Raw genomic sequence first — 21,411 nt, 5'->3', positions numbered from 1 at the left:
ACACACACACACACACACACACACAAACGCTGCCCCTGCTGGTCAATTGGGTACCTGCACTCTGCTAGCAAAGCTGCGCGTGAAAAGTGCTCCTCTGTCCCATGTCTGTGTGTCAGCTTGGCTGCGGGCTGTGGCTTTAAAGGAAGCCGTTGGTGATGTCACGCGTTGGAGAAGAGCACGTGCTGGCCTACATTCTCCCGCATTAGCTGCAAAGGCTGCAGAATGAGGGCCCCTGTCTACGACCGGGTGTTATAAATAAACTTTTTTTAAAATGTTTTTGCACCCGAACTAAGGTGTAAATAATGGTGTCCTTGCAATGTGATCCTACAGGTTTGCATCCCTCAAACTAGCAGGTGCTAACAAAGTTTCCTAAATAGATGGTCATTACCATTCACAAATCAGTCTGTTTGCTGTGATGTGAGCCGCCTGGCTGAACAGTTCACTAAATACATCTCTGGTGATTTTTGTAGATCCACGGGACTTCTAATTTTTTAAACCTTCGTTTTAACTTGTTGACCGACATTTGAAAGAAATATGCAGTTCAATTGTGTAGTTTCAACAGTGATCTTTTTGTTTACTTTTGTCAGAATGTTCATAATAGCAAAAAGAGATACGCAAGCATTTTTTTCTCTGAAGATTTCTCTCTTCCTCACTCTCAGTCTTTCAAAAAAGGGTTAGGGTTTCAATCCTGCCATCCTTTGTTTCTTGCTTCTTCCAAGCTCAGCTCTCAAATTTAACATATTGATCGTTATTTATTTGGCTAATGTGCGGCTAGTTATTTAATTGTACTGTATACTCGGCTGTTGTGCTCCCCTAAATGGATGCATTGCTACAGTGCTTCCTGGCACTCACTTTGCACATCTCTCAGGCACGCTCTGTCGATCGCCATGTGTGTTGACACTGGTTTTAGCACCAGACCATGCCTAGTTTGCTCTCAAAACATTAACTTTTTAGTGCACGTCTTGAGTGGGTTCTATTGAAGCACATGCAGGGCTTGAGACTACCTTATAGGCTCTCTGACCACTGTGGCTAGTGGTCTGCCAAAATCACTAGCCACTCAGCATTTTCACCTGCCAAAATACCCCCCCTCCAAAAATAGAACTTATAAATTATTGGTAACTGGACAATGTAACTGTATGCATGTGTTTAGGTATAACATTTTATTTGAACAGAAATCATGAAACCTATCACACCTGAGTGCATATGTGTGTGTGTGTGTGAGAGAGAGAGAGGGGGGGGGGAGAGAGAGAGGAAGAGAGAGAGAGAGGAAAAATCTAAAAAGCTATATATCAAAACATGCGCTTCAAGATTGCAGATCTTTGCTATGAATATTCTTCAAGTGTAAGTGCAAAGAACGAAGAGTACATGCATCCACAATTTTAAATAATGTTGATAAAATGTGTACAATTTTGTGAGACAAATTTCACATTTTTTAAAAATTGCTAATTTAAATTATTTCATTACTTGTCTACAGTAAGAACTGGCTATATCTGATGGTATTGATTATGACTGTAACCTGGAAACAAGTTTTCACATGTCTGTTAAGATCATTTGTTTATTTATCCAGAATTTAGCACAGTCTTGGGCTGAAATTGAGTGTAAACCGGCAGACATGGTTCATTGCCTAGGCGCACACTGTATGAAAAACAGAAATTGTCATCTCTAGATGAGCATATTTTATCCATCTACATTAGATTCCAACATGAACAGTATTTTCATTCACCAGTTCAAGGAACATGCATCTCTCTTCAAAGTCTGTCTCTTGATTTAGTCTTTAAGACTGAGACTTTAAGTCTGATGTTGCTAGCTATTGGTTTGAAAGCCTTGTGCTTGCGTCTTTAACACTGTTCAGTGTTGCAGGCTATTGGTTTGAAAGCCTTGTGCTTGTCTCTTTAACACTGTTCAGTGTTGCAGGCTATTGGTTTGAAAGCCTTGTGCTTGTCTCTTTAACACTGTTCAGTGTTGCAGGCCATTGGTTAGAAAGCCTTGTGCTTGTCTCTTTAACACTGTTCAGTGTTTCAGGCTATTGGTTTGAAAGCCTTGTGCTTGTCTCTTTAACACTATTCAGTGTTGCAGGCTATTGTTTAGAAAGCCTTGTGCTGGTCTCTTTAACACTGTTCAGTGTTGCAGACCATTGGTTAGAAAGCCTTGTGCTTGTCTGTAAACACCACTTTTGGCCTTTTACCTTGGCATGGTCAATTACACACAAAACACAAGTGTTTATTAAGTCAGTGTTGAACACTAAACCAGGTGAGGGATTACTGTGGGCTGGCATGGATTTGGTGGACACACATGTACACACTCACACACACGCTCGCACACACACACAGGTATACACACACTCGCACACAGTCACACATACACACACACGCACACCCGTTTACACACACTCGCACACACACTCACACACACACACACACACACACGCACATCCATATACACACGCACACACACACTCACACACAGGTATACACACACTCACACACACACACACACAGGTATACACACACTTGCGCACACACACACACAGGTATACACAGACTTGCACACACACTCACACACACACACACACAGGTATACATACACTCGCACACACAACCACACACACACACCTGTATACACACACACACACACACACACACATACAGAGGACACAGGACACCCCATGCCGGGGCCTCAGTGTGTGCGACACACTATTGGTCAGTAGCACTTAATCATGCTCCCTTCAGCAGGGCTCCTTGCATTATCAGTGTAGCTGAGAAGTGCTGAAAACACTAAACAAATAAATGATAAATGGCTCAAGTAGCGTCTAAATTTTCATATATGAACAAATAGAAATAAAAATGACATAGTAGTTAGTAGGATAGTTGCATGACAAAGTATTCCAATTATGTAAGACCAGGTTTAATGTGCTACACATGTTACTGTTTTTCAGATTTGAACACTAGCTGCATGGGAACTGGCAAACCAAATAATAAAATTTGAAGAAAAAAAAGGTAAAAATAAAAAACAAACAAGTTCAACACTCAAAAAAGCTTCGGGGGTGAGAATTTTCACGCAAGGAACGAACACCAGCAGCCAGGGAGTTAAAATGTAGCCTACTCAAATGCATTTATGAGCTGCCATAAAGTCTTGGGGAAACTCATTATCGCCTCACTTAGTGTTCAGGCCCTGCACTAAGAAACCCCGATAAACACCCAGAAGAATCGGTAAACCTCTCTAAAGCGCACTGGGGCCGTTTCTGGTGATTTCCGCAGTCCCCCTGAAACTTGAAATGGCACCATAGCAACTAATGGCTTTGTGCCGCAGACCGAAACCGCTGCTTGTTTGGGATTCAGCCCTACAGGTGAAGAATGTCATCTCTTCCGTGACGTTTAAAGAGGCGCACGCCGCACTCAGCTCAAGTTCACACGCTGTAAACAGCCCGTAATTACCCATTATCCATCCGCGTTGCGGCATTTTAATGGGCGGTTAGGTCAACAGTTTCTCACGTAAATGCCGTCGTGGCGTCTTGGGAGCGGGTCTACGGAAATTGATTCATACATAGCCAAGGTGCTTATAATTGCAGCAGCAAGTTGGCAGAGCTAATGATTATTATTTTTTTATTTATTTATTTATTTTTCAGTTTTATCTATCTGCACGAGCTGAAGTGATCTCGTGAGCAAATGCCATAGCCGTAACAGAGGACCGGGCGGAAGAAATATGCATCTGCACACCTGGCGCTAGGTAGGGTGCAATTACGACACCTTGTTGACAACTAAATGAAAACCCTTTTAATCTGGCCTTCAGCATTTACAAAGTCTGCTTTAGAGGATACAACATGTCATTCTGAACGACAAGAAACATCAAAAAGCCACGCGGATTCAGACATTACACAGAGTTATGCAATGTTGCGCTATTTCAGCATACGGTAAAAGAATTTAATTCGCAAGCTTTGCTAGATAAACATTTCACGGTGCTAAATGAACTACGATTACGCGTACGACCTCTGCGCGGGTTTTAAAACTGCTTTTACGCGTGACCACACGAGAGAGGAAACAGATTGAGAGTTAATCTTCTCTGCTTTAAAGCGGAGGAATAAGGGTGGTTTTACCCACTCATTTATAAGGTGTATTTATTCTGTTCAGCCCTCAGTTTCGAGCGTTTCTTCGCATGACCGAGCTGGAAGGTCATCTCCACATCCATCACCTATAGTCCATTCGTCCCGGTCGCTGTCTGGCAAGGGTCTTTACCTCCCACCTCGCTATAGCTCTGAACCAGCGCTTCTTTCCGCACTTTTCCCCGTCAGTGCTAATCCTGACAGAAGCGTTTGCATAAACATCCATGCATTTTTCCAAAAGCTGGACTGACAGCTTCGTCTGTCAACAGTTTTTTTATAACCTGTTAAAAGAGTGCAAATACATTCTCCATCTGAACTCCTGCGATAGACGGTACCGCACATCAGTGTGTTTTTCACAAGTCAGTTGAGAGAAAGAGTGAACTTGGAGAACTGGAGTAACGTGCTGTCAGAGTGCAATCAAAAGGAACTGGGACATTTCAACGAGTAAATACCCACCTTTACCAAATTTCAAGGTGAGAGCCGATAATTACCTGGAAATGAATTTGACTTTGAAATCCGCTTACACGATTACCCTGCGTTAAGCATTCAGGTGCATTCGAGTATGTGCATTTTATATGTAAGGCACAAACATGCATCAAGCATCCCAGGATGCTTCAAAGATCATTGTGCATTTTTCACAGGAGAACAGGCCGATATCTGAATCATGTTTGGTTTGATGGTGTTTATACAATGTGTGCTAAACTGTACGTCTTGAGGCACTCCTGAGTTCCAAAGGGAAAGCCATTAAGAGTAAAGTTTGCTCTATCCGTTTTGACACTGAGCACGCTACCGTGCATTACTTTGCAGGTGTTTAGCAGACGCTCTTATCCACAGCGACTTACACAACTTTTACACAGGATTTACACTGCATCCATTTATACAGCTGGATATATACTGAAGCAATGCAGGTTAAGTACCTTGCTCAAGGGTAGAATAGCGGTGTCATTGCAGACACTTTTATCCAAAGCAACGTACAAAAGTGCATATCATGGTCGTTGGACAACTGCAAAACACAGGTTCAATAAGGTACAATACTCATTTTGTACAACTATGTCCTACCTGGGAATTGAACCTGTGACCTTCAGGTTATGCGACCAGTTCCTTACCCATTGTGCTACACTGCCACTGTATGTGTACATCCTGTATGTAAGGAGAAAAGCACAGTGAACAGGGACGTTCCCCTGCTGTGGGCCCTGGGGTGGCCTGAGTTGAGCCTTTGTTACAGTGCCAAGTATCAGAACAGGATTTACATTAAAAGCACTCAACATGTTCATGGGGCTGATTCCACTTATTCCACAGCTACATTACAGAGCACTGTCAACTCTGAGGTAATTCAGCTCTCTCGGTGGGGAGTCTCGGGGCAAAACACTCAATGCAGTGGGACTCGTTCACGAAACGTGCATACGATCAAATTTGATCGTAAACTGCACGTAAGAACGTTTCCACGAACATTTCAGGATCGTTCCTTTTTTCTTTATCTGTCCTCATTCATGGCTGTTTCCTTATGCTAATCACATGAACAGGATTGTGCATACAATTTACAAACAGCCAACAAATAGTCATCATCTCATACACCTGGGATACGCACAAAAACAAAGGTCTGCCCGTGTCATTGTTACATGAATCCCATATTGGTTTTTCGTAGGAACATTATTAAGGACAAAAGTAAGAATAACTTAAGAAAAGTTTTGTGAATGAGGCCCAATAAGAGTACATGTTTTTCTTAGAACCAATTCAGCCATTTCAATACATTTCCTTTTATTAATTCATTCATCCAACCCGTCACCTCAGCCACAACTTGATCGCATAACACGTGTTAATTCACGTAAACACAGACATAACATAAGTAAACGATTCCAAAGCAAAAGGAAACCACAAATGCAAAGAAGGACGACCAAGTAAAATAAGAAACCGTAAGGCGAAACATAAGAAATATAAATGCAAACATGAGTGGATTCAGATATTTCAGCAGTTATACAGCATTATTAAAACATTATGATAGCCTGCTTTTCCTTTAAAAAAAAATAATTTTGAATGTTCATCAATACTGCCACACACATGCAGGTGTATTTAAGACACACACGGACACAAACGCACACCGCAAACATGCGCGCACACACGTGCAGAAGACACGCATAGACAAACACAAACGCACGCGCAAACACAAACACGCACACACGCGCATAAGCACACATACGCACACGTGCGCACACACGGACACAAGCACACACACACACACGCAGCACTAACCATCTACAGTAAACACAACATGTATGAACTGATCTTATATTCCTGTTATATTCCGCAAAATAGGCATTTCAGCTTGGAAGTAGGCCTGTGGAAGTAGGCTGTTCCTTGGTCGGCATGCCTGCCTTTGATGTTTCCACCTACGGGTCTACGCGTACTACACACAGTAGCTTTCTACAGATTATGTCAACGTGTGTGTTCCATTCCGTACTAGACGCATCACAGCAGGCTATTTAAGAAATAGAAACCATCTTTTAATAATAAAAATGAATTAACATCCTAATTACTTCACACTTTAACAACATAGGCTATAAATGTACAGATGTAAACATATGGATTATAATGACATATTCAATGTTTTTTTTAAGCACAGTCAACAGTCAGTCAACACCTCACGACAAATCAACGTCAAAGCAACGAAAAAAAATGAATCAACAATAACTGTCAATAACTAAGAAATATATGCTCTTACCGTTTTGGTGAGGTTCGGACAGGTCGTCCTTTCAACGGACACCACATTGATTCCGCGGACACAGAGAAGCCCTCTGAGAATTAGTAATGCAATATAAATTAATCATGTAATAACTGTCTGATGATGTTCAGCGACACAGCACAGCGAGTGTAGCCGACAAGTTATACTCTCACCCGTCTCTGGAATACCGCACGAAACATATTTGAAGAACGGAACAGTAGCACGACAGCAGTGCAGACATCTAGGAAACTAACTGACGTAAAACCAACTTTCTCTCCCACAAAAATGAGATGCATGTAGAACGCATTACACACTTCTCAAACTTTGGCAGCTACTCCAATGTTATCCTGGGAAAATATGTTTCGCTACACGAAGTGCACACGCCGAACTAAACTGTAAACTTGTCGTACATTTGGAAAGTAAATCCAACAATTAAATCGAGCTTCTGTGGGCGAAATGCGGCTAAAGTAACGCGGTAAAGGTTTTCAAACATTTCTACAGCGGCGCGATGAGCTTCAGTCTCCAGACGGGCAGGGGAAGGACGAAACGAACGAAAGGGGAGGTTTTCTTAAGAGGGAACGGAACAGAGAGAGAAGGTAAAAGCAGCGAGTGGGGAATAACGCGGGGGCAATTAACTTATGCAATCTGAAAGATATTATCGAACTTTCTTTATGTTTAACGGTGAAGGAGACAACAAAACGTTGTGAGGATTAGCTAACTAATTAATAACGTTGGCCAACGGAGATGAAGCCTACTCTAGACTGATATGAGCTTTGGTCAGATGTGTATTTCGGGGTATGTAGACGTGACAGTTCCAGCATCATTCTTAGGACGGCTGAATTAGCGCTCTGGCTAATATATTTTATTGTGAGGACGTTTTCGAGGACTTGAGCCCTGCTTCACCTGATACGACCAGGTAATCTGACGAGATCTAACGTTGGATGTCCGTGTGGGAGGGACGGACTCTGAATACTCAATTTGGGGGGATGAAATGGCGTGGGGTGGCTCGAGACAGATTCAGAAAGAATATTACAGAAAATTATAAGAGGAAAATGTTTGGGTTGAGGACACATGGTCTAAGGAAGACATGGATACAGCGATGCTTCTGTTGATGTGTCTGAAACCCATAACCCATCAGCTACTGGTCCCGTTTCAAAGTTCTTTCTGCACAGCTGATCGTGTAGGCTATTGGTAGATGGACAGGGGAAGGGTGAACATCACCCTCTTTTTTCCACGTCAAGGTGAGAAAAAGACCAAAGAAACACATAAAGTAGACAGTAGTACTGAGGGAGAGCAGGGGCGAGCGTTGCTGATGGGAGGGGTTGGGGGCGGGGGCGGGGGGTAATCCAGATTAGGCAACACACTCGACTCAGGGACGAGGAGTCACCATGAAGCGACTGGACAGGTGCTACGATGTGTCAGACCCAACACTCACTCAAACAAGAAAACACGATAGAATCAACTCACACACAACTGCATTCTCTCGCGTGCGAGCCGAGCGCGCTGCCCGGCGGTGCACTAAATTAGACGCGGACATTTTATATTATCACTGTGCCGTGTCCTCTCCACTTTTCATTCAGCGATTTGCTCGTTCCCTCCCTCGCTGTGGCATTTAGCGTCAGTCACCTGCCGTTATTTCCCTCCCTCGGTTCCCTCCTCTCTCTGTCTGAACTTGCCCTGTACATACTTAGATATTTCAGCCTTAAGGCACGTGAGAGAGAGAGAGAGAGAGAGAGAGAATGTAGCAGCGTATTGACAGGCAAACAAAGGGGCGGGGTGGGAGAGAACTAAATACAAACCACGGTTCTTTTCACGCGTACAGTTCCAAAGCTGCGTCCGTCGTGGCATGAGTTTCTTTCCAAAACAGCCTTTTCACAAGGCCTGTAAAAAAAGGTCTTATCAGCGCTCTTTCCCAACCTGACTTACTCGTTTGTGACAGATGCAGACTCTTACGCGAAGGCGAACATCAGCAAACAAACGCACTCTGGCGTTTACCAGGTTCCGACGCACGGAACCTCCCGCAGATAATGGAGAGCTGGACGGCCGGACCGCTGAAGGCACCGCGGCTATCCCGGTCCGTTAGAGCGCGAAGGAGAGGCGGCGCGAGCTGGAGCCAAACATCTGCTTCTCTCCCCCGTAAAACCCGATACAGTGCCTGGACGGCCCGCAGTGAGCCATGTGGCTAATATTCTAAAACTTACCCATCTATAGAGTCCCCTCTTCTCTCATCCCTCATTCTGTCAGAGAACGAGGGATGGGGAAAAAAGGTTGTTCGACAGACAGTTCGACCCCCCCTCCTCCCCTCTTTGCCTCGCCCACATCCATTGACTGCAGGGGTCAATGACCTGACAAATTTGAACGAATGAATGTTATTTTAATTTAAGCTGCATCAAAGCCTCTCTTGATGCTGTCAGGTCATAGATTTATGACAGTAGCTCGGAAATGCACGGGCTGTTGGTGTTACCGTGATTTGTAATACATAATATACAAAAATTTGCAATACATGTAATACATTCAGTATATATCCAGCTGTATAAAATTGATGAAATATAAATGCTATGTAAAAAGTTGTGTGAGTCGCTCTGGATAAGAGCATCTGCTAAATGCCTGTAATGTAACATAATATAATACTGCTGACGTTGGCATTATTAGAGTAATAAAACTTTTAGCTAAACTGTACCCAGCTGTAAGTCAGTTGCCGTGTTCAGTGTTGCCTGGACAGTATCAACGAATAATGAATTAATTGTTTTATTCTTTGCACTCTCTCTCTCTCTCTCTCTCTCTCTCTGTAAGTATCTGTAAGTATTCTTTCTCACACTCTATCTTTGCCTCTCTTTCCCTCCGTCGCTACATTTCTCTTTAATTTTCTCTCTCTCTCGGCGTCTCCTCTGTGATGGCTGGCAGTTTTTCCAGTCAGTCCACATCTGGCCCCGCCCACATTCGCTCTCAGTGCTCCTGAGGTCTCAGCCGGTGATGGGGAGCGAGGCTTCACAAACCCCCGAAGAGGGAGGAGCCTATCGCACGCCTGCCGACCTCAGCCCGACTGTGGCACGTCGCCGCGGAGACAAACTCAGCTTGATTGATTGATCGAGCGAGCCGGAGATTGACAGGTTGTTGTAGCCTCACGGGTTTGTCGAAAGCCTCGCCCTCCCCGTCGCCCGCGTCAACCTCTCCTTTTATCTCTCCGTCTCCCCTCCCTCGCTCAGGTCGACGGCTGCCGCGTTGGGTTGGGTTAAAGGTGCCCGACTTTGTGCGGTTTGCGTGTGGTGCCAGGTCTGGGGTAAAGGGGTCATGTTCTCTCTCTCTCCCTTTCTTTTTCCTCTCCTCCGCGTAGGGACCCCCTCCCCTGCTCCCCTCTCCGCTGGCTTGGCCCTGTCCCGCTCGCAGGCTGGGCAGAGCATGTGTTTCCAATTTGGCCTCTAATGTTCCTTCGCCACAAGCACGCCTAATTTGCCCCAAAGAAAAAAAAAAACAAACAGAATGGTGGCGGGCGATGGCGATAGAAGGAGAGAGGGAAGGGCAGGAGATGGAGGGAATGGGGAAGAAGGCTGAGGGAAAGATGGAAGGAGACTGTGGGCGTAAACGGGGCTCTCTGCACTGTGGGGGCTCTGCTGGGCTTCTGTCCGTCTGTAGAGGGCGCTCTGTCCTCTCTGTCTTATGTCCATCTGTCTGTCCATCTGTAGAGCGTACTGTGTCCTCTCCGTCTAGTGTCCATGTATCTGTCCTGTAGAGGCAGCTCTGTCCTCTCTGTCTTATGTCTGTGTGTCTGTCTGTAGAGTGTGCTGTGACCTCTTGGTCTTATGTCCGTGTGTCTGTCTGTCTATAGAGAGTGCTGTGTCCTCTCTGTATAATGTTCGCGTGTCTGTCCTGTAGAGCATGCTTGGTCGTCTCTGTCTTACATCTGTGTGTCTGTCCATCTGTAGAGGCCGCTCTGTCTTATGTCCGTGTGTCTGTCCATCTGTAGAGGCTGCTCTGTCTTATGTCTGTGTGTCTGTCCATCTGTAGAGCGTGCTCTTTCTTATGTCCGTGTGTCTGTCCATCTGTAGAGGCCGCTGTCCTGTAGAGCGTGCTGTGTCTTGTCCTGCATTTGTGTTTTGGCATCAGTGGAGTTATGTGTCTAAGCTGTCTGAAGCCTGAAATTGATTTGCACAGAGCGGTGGAGGTTAGTGAGGGCGTGGAGTAGCCCCCAACCTAAGACAGATGTCTATACAGTGTCTGTAAAGTGGAATGTTCACCTTTGAGTGGGGGGGGGTGCGGTTAGCTTGATTTTAGGAATGTCTTAATTATGTGAACAGAGAGTATACTTCAGTTTAATCCTCAATGAGAAACAGATTTCAATGGGTGAGAGAGAGAGATATCTGTACTGAATTATACCATCCATAAGCATGCATTCAGCATCCCTCTCTCTCTCTCTATCTTTCACACACACACACACAGAAACTCTGTCTTTCTCTCTCTCTCACACACACACAGAAACTTTCTCTCTCTATCTCTCTCACACACACACACACACAGGAACTCTCTCTCTCCCTCTCTCTCTCTCCCTCTCTCTCTCTCTCTCTCCCTCTCTCCCTCCCTCTCTCTCCCTCTCTCTCTCTCTCTCTCTGTAGTAAAGTTTATACTGCGTTAGATTCCTGTCTTTGTCACCGGAGGAATGTATGGCAGTATAAACCTCATTCGCAGCGCAGGGCTGTGTGGCGTCTAATTTCACTGTCAGCGCGCTGTAAGCAGCGGAGGCCGTTTCACCCCCCCCCCCCCCCAAACCTGACAGGAGATGGACTCACACTCCTTTCAGCAGACCACAGGGGGAGGGGCGAGGCTGGAGTTTCTCAGTCCTCTGTCTGGAGGAGATGAATCTCCACCCCTCTCCCTGACCCGTTCATTCCACTGGATGAGGACAAGCATAGAAGTCTTACAAACCCGGACACCGATCTGTCCTTCATGGCTGTGAGTATAAAACCTAGTCATATTTTTAGGTTGAATGATGATTTTATTATTATTATTATTATTATTATTATTATTATTATTCATTCTTGGACTGACTGACCTGTCGTCAGGCTTACTGTAACAGTTCTTTCTGAATGTTGTCCTGATTTTTCCTGCGGTGGCAGTTGGGAGTGAAGCTGGTTGACTGACCCTCTTTCCGAGCGAAATGGACTTCCTTGACGAACGGGCCCTGATCGCCATCCAGTGGGGAGGGCTGGTACTGCAGCCCGAGGATCTCGGGATGGACGGTGGGCGGAGCAGATTTGCGCTGGCTGTGGGCACTGTGTGGCCGGAGGGGAGTTACGAGACCGGACGTGAGGGAGACGGTTCTTTCATTTCATTGCAGCTCCGGACACAAACACAGGGGTTAGGAGCTGGCTCTCTTAGCCAGAACAGCACCGGCCTACGCTGCTCCTGGAGAACAGCAGAGTCTGTTGGCTTTGCCTGTTGCGCTCTGCTTAATTAACCAATTAAAGCGGCTCATTGCGCAGTTAACTCACCGGGTTTCCTGTGTTTGAGCTGGTCGTTGATTTTGAAGTTGAGACCTCTGGCTCCCCCCGACCAGCCTTGAACCTGAGGGTTGGCTGCACGGGGCACTGCTGTTTTGTTCTCGAGTTGGGCGCGGGGGGCACTTGGGTGAGGCAGGGGGGGGGTGGGGGGATGGGAGGGTGGGGGTGGGGGTGGGGGTGGGGGGGGGGGGCAGGGGGGCTTAACCTGATATCTAGCTGAAGGCATGAATAGCGTGTCAAGAACAGGAGACAAGAGGAGGCCCTGCCTAAGCTACTGACCTAAGCTACGCAAATCGCTCTGGATTAAACGGCATCTGCTACGCTAGCAGGCGATGCAGACAGCGGGAAAGCGCCCGGGCAGTATTGATTAATGCGGGACTGGGCTTCCCGTGGCTCCGCCCCCACGAGAGTGACAGGTGTTCGATTCTGACTGTCCCAGGCAGCGGTCCGTACAGGACCCTAATGTCCGTCCGGCACGTAATAAACATTGTTCCGAACTCCAATGTTTCTGTGTAATAAATGGGAAAAAGGAGCCATTTTGGCTCTGCCTGGAAGTGGAATTTTATGAGGTACGGGGATGTGCGCAACATTGACAGGAAGTAGAAAGTTCATTAGAGATTTGGCATGAAGTTCAAACAGAAAGGCCAAGTACAGGTGTATAAAGATGAAAAATATCTTTCAGTTCCTAGAGGATAACTAAAAAGGACACAGCAGGATTCACTCCAGAACAACACAGAATCACTTCAGGATGATTCCCCTACTGACTGACAATCTGTCCTGGTCCTGCTCCTGGTGCAGGGTAGCATAACCTCAAGACAAAAACAAATGTTGAGAAACATTTTGTATGTTTTCAGCATACAAAAATTTGAAGTTACTCACTCATACAAAGCACTGTTTATAAGTCATTCATTAAAAGTATTGATATCAAAATGAGGCCAAGTTAAAACAAACAGCGTTGACTAGCTTAGCTCACACAAATGAAACAAGCTCCGTTCCAAAGCAATTCTGCAAGCCAGTGTTTCCTAAATAATTTCATGTAACTTGGGCCTGTGTTTTGATCTGAAGATTCCGTAATTGTATCTTTGAGCAGAATACTTGACCTAAATTGCTTCAATAAACATCCAGCAGAATGAATGAATACTGTGGGGTTTTTTTTATTTAATGCTGAAAAAATAGCTGTGATGACGGCATCCTGTTATTTGATGTGGACTGACTCGATTTGCACTGGTTACTGTTCCCTGTGTCAGTTTTAAAGAGCAGGACCGAGGCATAATTTAATTCTATATCTACTGATCATATCTACATTATATATACTATATCTCTTTGACACGTATCGCATGTTTTATGTTTAACTTAATTTACGGTATCAGATATAATTTCGGTGATTCTGTTCATCTGAACTGTGAATGATGATGTCAGCTATTGGCTAATCTGCTTTAGCGTAAAAGTATCGAACAAGACTGGTTAAGATTAAACACTGGAATCTGATGGAAGAAGAGTGATGCTTACTGCAGCTACAAAAGATAAAAACATGTTATGAGGCCTTGCTTTTGGTATTTTCCTTTAAAAATGGACCCACACCTTTGTGTGTCATCTTCTGTGTGCACTCTCACCTTACGGTTAGATTTTGTTGTGGACTTGCTGCGTGTTTTGACTTGTTTTGTTTACCCAATGCACCATAGATACTACTGTAAATGTCAGGTTCACAATGACATGGAAAATATATTTAAAATGCAAAGCAGTTGAACACAAAGCAAACCACCAAGGTAGGAACAATAAACTCTTTGTAGAGAGTTTGTTCCTTGCATAGTGCTCAGAGCAGCTTTACATAAAAGTTATAGGATAGTTGCAAAAGTAGGTTTATGTGGCTTAAGCGAAAAATTATTTTGAGTATTTTTATTACATTTTTGAAAAAATAGAATCAAGCAGCAATTGCAGGGTCCAAGTACAAGGCAAAAGTACAATATGAGTCAAGGCTGCTGTCAAGAGAGTGGTACATGATTATGGTACATGACAATGATATGAACTAAACTCTATTTCCCAGGAATTGTTTGCAAAAAAAGTAAGAAAAATTGCAAGTGGAAAGTGGTGACACCACCAATTTAACTGATACAGGATGTGTAGTCTCAACAAATTCAGGCATGTTTTTGTCCTAATAATAATCCGCAAATTGAATTGCCAAGAATGTCAAGTTTCTTAAACAGAGCAGCTTTACTTTTTCAATTTCAAAAATGTCCTCATTGGCATATCTAGACATAAGTACACAAAATCTATTTTCTTGTATCAATAATGCGTTTCGACAGAGGAAGTTTACCCTTTGCAGTTCAGTTTGACATCAGTGCAAGTTGTTACCGAGCTTCACGTCGATCTGATTTGAAAATGGTGGAAATTCCAGTAGAGCAGCAGTTGCGGGTCCTTGAGGGGGATTTGTTCCGTGTCAGGAGAGGCCCCCTCTGTGTCAAATTACCCGACTCTGGGTCAAATGAGGCACAGGGGCTAAGGTCCCAGAGGGGGTCATTTATTTTTTCGAGTTATAGCGCCACCGTGTGGCCACGTTCACATGGCTTGCAATTTCCACCAAACACTGTGGCAAACACGCCCGCCACAGGCCACCGAAGTGGCTTTCCTTGGGGCCCTCCAGCACAGAGACACAGGGAGAAGATGTTCAAACAGTCCAGATTTATTTCACGAGGGTTTGGGAAGATCTTACAGCCAAAGTGAGCAGATGTTAACCCTGTCATGACAGAAGCTCCCTGGTGTGGGTGGGGATGGCAGATTTAACCTGTGCGCAGTGATTACCTCACTACGCACAGGTGCAGCCACTCCTGTTCCTGGGTCCAATTAGCCTGGCCAATTATCTAATTCTTAACCAATTATCCAATTGGCCAGGTCTAATTAGCTTGACCCAGGGCAGGTGTGGCTGCTTAAACCAGCCATCCCCACACCACACACTACCACCGAGAAAAAGTCATTATTCAAGGTACCGTAAAGCAGTCATAGCATTTTTACGTTGGAGAAATAATTTCACATTTAGGAATTAGATGCTGAGTTTTGCAGTGCAGAAGCAGATCACAGAATACAAAATTTCTAAATTTCAAAATGTCTAAAATATTTTAAATTACGGAAGTGGGAGTGTTGTATAACTAAATGTAAAAGTTAGCAAACTCAATCATACTCACTGTTTTGTTTAAAGCAAACCAATTTCTTTGTTTTATTTTGAAATGTGGGTAATACTGTAAGCTTGAAGGAAAACGTGCAACCTTTGGTTTGGTTTCCAAAGTCTGACATAGTGTTGTTTCAACTGCTGTTTTGCACATTGAATGAGGAGCATGTCTTAAGAACCATTTTTCTCTATGAAAACAAAGGAATAAGTGGTATAGTAGAAACACAAGTCTGAAACACAGTGCTTACTGTACATCCCCAGTACATCTCTTATTTTAGCCTCACTTTGAAATTTACCACATCTATCATTGTTTTGAAAAAATGCTACTACTAATAGCATCCTGTGCTGTCCGACTTTGTTTCACATTTTGGCCACTGGTTGACAATTCTACAGCAGTACGAATGTTTGGAATCAGTTTTAAACAAGCATAGTGTCTGACATATTATTTCCAACGTTAAAATACAAAGTGAAATGATTTCTGAATTACCCCGTGCATGATTCAAGCAGTGCTTACGGCTTCACCCAGCATTTATGGAAGCATGGCCATTGGTTCATTAAATCCTAAAAAAGATTCCTGTGGAGCAGCCTAAAGTCTCCACCTCCACATTGGCTAGGATCTTCTTGACGGTGAGGAAATAAAAGCACAGTTACTGTGGAACAGAGGGGATTTGTCATCTTGGCAACGCCGTGTAATCTTCGTCCACGGAGGGAAAGAGGTTTTGCCAACATAAAACAATGGCGCAAGGACAACCAATAGCACGCACGACAAGGGCAGATTTGCACTTAATCAGTTGTTGGATCTCGTACTGCGATGACGTGAACGGACGAGTTAATCGTTTGTACTGTCTGTGGCCGGGACAGATGGAACGTCTACGGAATGGGAAGATGAACAAGGTTCAAAGGTGCCTGCGTATGTCGTACCTGCACAGATATAAGCATGAAACATTTATCTTCATGTTTCCTGCACCTGGGCTCTTTCCCATTTCACACTTCATGGTAATACGTGAGCTTGAATAAATCAAATGTGTGTTCATAAACATGGGTTCATAAATATACAGAAAGTGATATTGAAACCTCTCTACCCGCCATGCTACATTTGCTGGGCCACTGTCCCACTAAAGGGAAGAGTCTTTGAAGTTGTGTGTTGGGGGACACTTTATCTGAAGTGAGTCTTTTTATGACTTTAATACCCACGCAAATGCTGCAACCCTTTCCGTAAGCGAGCATAAAGATTATGACGACCGCCCTACACCAGTCATTACGAAACTGTCGGTTTGCTTAAGACCGTGATCCTGATGTGGTATTAAAGGGGAAGAAAGCGCGATCTGATTGGCCTAAATGAAACCGAGCCTCCACCGCTCCTGCAGAGCTTGTAATCACGCTCGTCTCAACCGCTGTGTTCTACGCAGGCCGGGGTCAAATACATATTTGTTTTTGGATTTAAATACTTTTCTACGCTTTGCTGATCTTGTCTGGTGTATTGGAACTAATGAAATACTCTCAGAAAGTGAAAACCCCGCCTTCTGGTCATATTGGCAGGCTCAATTATACACCAGGAAAGATCAATAGAGCAGAGAACAGTATTTGAAACCAAAACAAATACGTATTTGAACCATGTCTGATTCTGTTGATATTTTACTTGTTCCCATCCTGTAAATAAATAAATAACAAAATGAACACAGAAATTCTGAATTATTCAAAGAGAGATTAGAATTTTAATGATAAGGTGTGTCCACATACAAAAGTATGTGGACACACCTTGGTCTGGGGCTGTTTTTGATGGTTTGGGCTAGGCCCCTTAGTTCCACTGAAGGCAAATCTTAATGCTACAGCATACAATCACATTCTAGACAATTCTGTGCTTCCCCAACAATTTTGGGAAGGCCCTTTCCTGTGTCAGCATGACAATGCTGGGCGCACAGGTGGGTCTGTATAAAAATGGTTTTGTCGAGAACAGTGTGGAAGAACTTGACTGGCCTCCACAGAGCCCTGGCCTCAACCCCATCCAACACCTCTGGGGTGAATTGGAAAGCCAGCTGTGAGTTAGGCCTAATCGCCCAATCAGTGCCCGACCTCACTAATGCTCTTCTGTCTGAATGGAAGAAAATCCATGCAGCAACGTTCCAACATCTACTGTAGTATAAAGCCTTCCTAGAAGAGTGAAGGTTGTTATAGCAGTAAAGGTTGGGCCAACTCCATATTAATGCCCATAATTTTGTATGAGATGTTGGATGTCAGGTGTCCTCATACTCTTGGCCTGAGAGTGTGTTTTTGGTCTTGTGCCTCCTAATTGTTGTTCTAATTGGATAATTGATTTTTCACATTCTGCAGGAGTCTGCTTATTTTCAGTAATTGTGTGCATGTGTCTCACTGTGTATTTAGCTTGTGGTTTTCTTCAGTTTAATGCCTGGTCTTTATGCTTTCCTGCATGGTCCCCTGGCTTCTAGTCCCTCTGTGTTTAGGGTTTAGGGTTTAGGGTTTAGGGTTTAGGGTTTAGGGTTTAGGGTTTAGGGTTTAGGGTTTAGGGTTTAGGGTTTTGTGGTACTGTACCTCCTGTTACCTTGTTGTTGTTGTTTTTTTTTTTTTTTTTTGCTTTTTTTTGCTTTTGCTGTTGAAGACTTCAGTAAAGACTTATTATTTTCCTTACCTCTGCCTCCCTGTGCGATCTCACCTGGCTCATAATCCTTTCTTCGAGCCTGTAACAAACATGCTAGGGGTAGATGCACCGTGCCTGGGGGTAATTTTCTCCACTGTTTGGACAAGGAGTATATTAGTTGTGCTGTAAATGAAAGTCTCTGGTCTAATCAAGATCAAAGATTGGACCCTGAATGCTTTCTTAATTTATTTTTGTTTCTTTTTTTACTTGTTTCCCAGTACTTAACATTATTTTCCTGTTTCTCTTTTCTCTGTTTTTTTTTTGTTGTTTTTTTGTTTTATGTTGCTTACTGCTTACAGTACGATTTAAAAAAACGAAAAGATTATACAGTCTCGCTGGGTCCATGTGTTCTCTTCATGTTTGAGTAGGCCTGTATATGCTAATAATTTGGAATGCTGTAAAAGCATCCTGTTACCTACAGGATCTTTCATTTATCACATCAGCAGTGTGTAATGAATTAAAGTGAGACCAAGTCATTTGAAGCTTGTGTATGATTTGATAGGAGAAAGTAATTTTGAGGAGAGACTGCATTGTCTTGAGTGCAGTGGTACATTTTGAAGAAGATTTATGAAGTTTTGGCGAAATGGCATGACTGTTTTGTGTTTATAGTTCTGAGAAATGAAGCATGGATTCAGGAAATGTGTGTAAACAACAGAGAAAAACTGTAATATAAAACAGATGCAGGGGGAAATTCCAAGGAATTAAATAAGCAAAAATGTAAAGAAATGTTTTCAAAGTGTTGGGCTGTAGACTAAGGCCCAAAAACATGAGTATGTTTGACAGAAAAAAGACAAAGATAACTAACTAAAGATAAGTTTAAATACAAAGCTGATGGAGTGATAAATAGCTAAGCTAAACAAAATGAACTGATGCATAAATGTTGACATAGTGTATGGCTAAGTGTGAAGAACTGTGGTTGTTATGCATTCCTGTGTTGTTGCTCAGTCAGTGTAGGGCAGAATGAAGGACTGTGGTTGTAGTGCTTTCCTGTGTTGTTGCTGTGTCAGTGTAGGACAGAATGAAGGACTGTGGTTGTAGTGCTTTCCTGTGTTGTTGCTGTGTCAGTGTAGGGCAGAATGAAGGACTGTGGTTGTAGTGCTTTCCTGTGTTGTTGCTGTGTCAGTGTAGGACAGAATGAAGGACTGTGGTTGTAGTGCTTTCCTGTGTTGTTGCTGTGTCAGTGTAGGACAGAATGAAGGACTGTGGTTGTAGTGCTTTCCTGTGTTGTTGCTGTGTCAGTGTAGGACAGAATGAAGGACTATGGTTGTAGTGCGTTCCTGTGTTTTTGCTGTGTCAGTGTAGGACAGAATTAAGGACTGTGGTTGTTGTGTGTTCCTGTGTTTTTGCTGTGTCAGTGTAGGACAGAATGAAGGACTGTGGTTGTAGCGCGTTCCTGTGTTGTTGCTCAGTCAGTGTAGGGCAGAATGAAGGACTGTGGTTGTAGTGCGTTCCTGTGTTGTTGCTCAGTCAGTGTAGGGCAGAATGAAGGACTGTGGTTGTAGTGCGTTCCTGTGTTGTTGCTCAGTCAGTGTAGGGCAGAATGAAGGACTGTGTTTGTAGTGCGTTCCTGTGTTGTTGCTGTGTCAGTGTAGGGCAGAATGAAGGACTGTGTTTGTAGTGCGTTCCTGTGTTGTTGCTCAGTCAGTGTAGGGCAGAATGAAGGACTGTGTTTGTAGTGCGTTCCTGTGTTGTTGCTGTGTCCGGTCTCCTGTTCATCGCTTGCCCACACACCCACTGGGGGTCCGTGGGGAAAATGATGTTTGTCCAGCTAGAGGAGGCAAACAGGGAACCTGGAAGTGCTGTTCAAGCAGCATGTCGGTTGGAGGAAATGTGTTTAGCTCCTTCCTGCATCCTGGAGCCATGTCAGTTCTCACCTGTTAATTTTCTCCTTGTATTGTGAATGGTGTGGGATATGTAGTTTTTAGATTATCACCTTTGAGAACAGACACTATAATTTGTGACCATAGGAATGTACCTGTTAATTCTCTATCTCCCTCCCTGCTCCACAAACATCAAGGTAAACCCCAGAGGTCTTCTAACCGGGGTGTCCAGGAAAGTTTACTCTTCTTTGAAAGTTTTATGGCTTTATTGCCATCTGGAGGAAATTCAAACAGTCAGAGAACCTGCTTGGCTATATGCTGCACAAAGAATGTTCCTTGTTATCTGAAATATGAATGCAATCTGTAACTTTTCATTGGAATCACTGAGGGAAAATCTGTTAATGTCCGTATAGATAAGGATTGTTGAGGCTTGATCATTGGAATCTACATTTTCTGGGATTTTCAGTTAAAAGCAGAAAAATTATAGGAATCAATTATGAAATTATACAATAATACCTGGACTGCTATGACTTTAAAATCTCAGAAATATGGCTTTTAAATCTCGGAAATATAACTTTAATATCTCGCAAATATGACTTAGCTGGGAAATAAGAGATTAATCTCACAAATAAGACTTTAAAAACTTGTATTTCTTAGTTTAAAATATTGGATGTTGGGGAAAAGACTTTCAGTATTTTGGCCCTATCTGTGCGTTATCCCATCTGTTATTGACTGGATGTATTTTTTCCATTTTACAGAAAATGATTCATAATAGGGAAACGCCCTTAAAGTGATGAACAACAAGTGTATACAGTATCTAACAGTGTATGTGTGCGTGAAAATAAGTAGCTTTGACATAGCTTATCAATAACATTATTTGGCTACAATTACAATGAAACAAGATTATTTGACACTCCAGTGTCTTTGTATACTGGAGTGTCTTTGAACTGATTTTGAGGAATACAAGTTTTGAGGAGGTTTGAGGCTGCCTTTATTTAGTGCATTCTTGATTGGAGGAATTATGAACACGGAAAATATGAACTGGATATGGGAACTTATTTAAACTGTCTCTTACTCATCCCCACTCCTGAACTATCTCCCACTCCAACTCCTGAACCATCTGTCACTCCCACTCCTAAACCATCTCCCACTGACCCCCACTCCTAAACCATTTCCCACTCTCCCCCACTCCTAAAACATTTCCACTCCCACTCCTATACCATCTCCCACTTTCCCCCACTCCTAAAACATCTCCCACTCTCCCCCACTCCTAAAACATCTCCCACTCTCCCCCTCTCCTACACCATCTCCCACTCACCCCCACTCCTAAACCATCTCCCACTCACCCCCACTCCTAAACCATCTCCCACTCACCCCCACTCCTAAACCATCTCCCACTCACTCCCATTCCTAAACCATCTCTCACTCACCCCCACTCCTAATCCATCTCCCACCCACT

The sequence above is a fragment of the Anguilla anguilla genome, chromosome 17 (assembly GCF_013347855.1).
Source record: "Anguilla anguilla isolate fAngAng1 chromosome 17, fAngAng1.pri, whole genome shotgun sequence".
Taxonomy (NCBI): domain Eukaryota; kingdom Metazoa; phylum Chordata; class Actinopteri; order Anguilliformes; family Anguillidae; genus Anguilla; species Anguilla anguilla.
The sequence above is the reverse complement of the archived record's forward strand: the minus strand, read 5'-3'. Positions refer to the sequence as shown.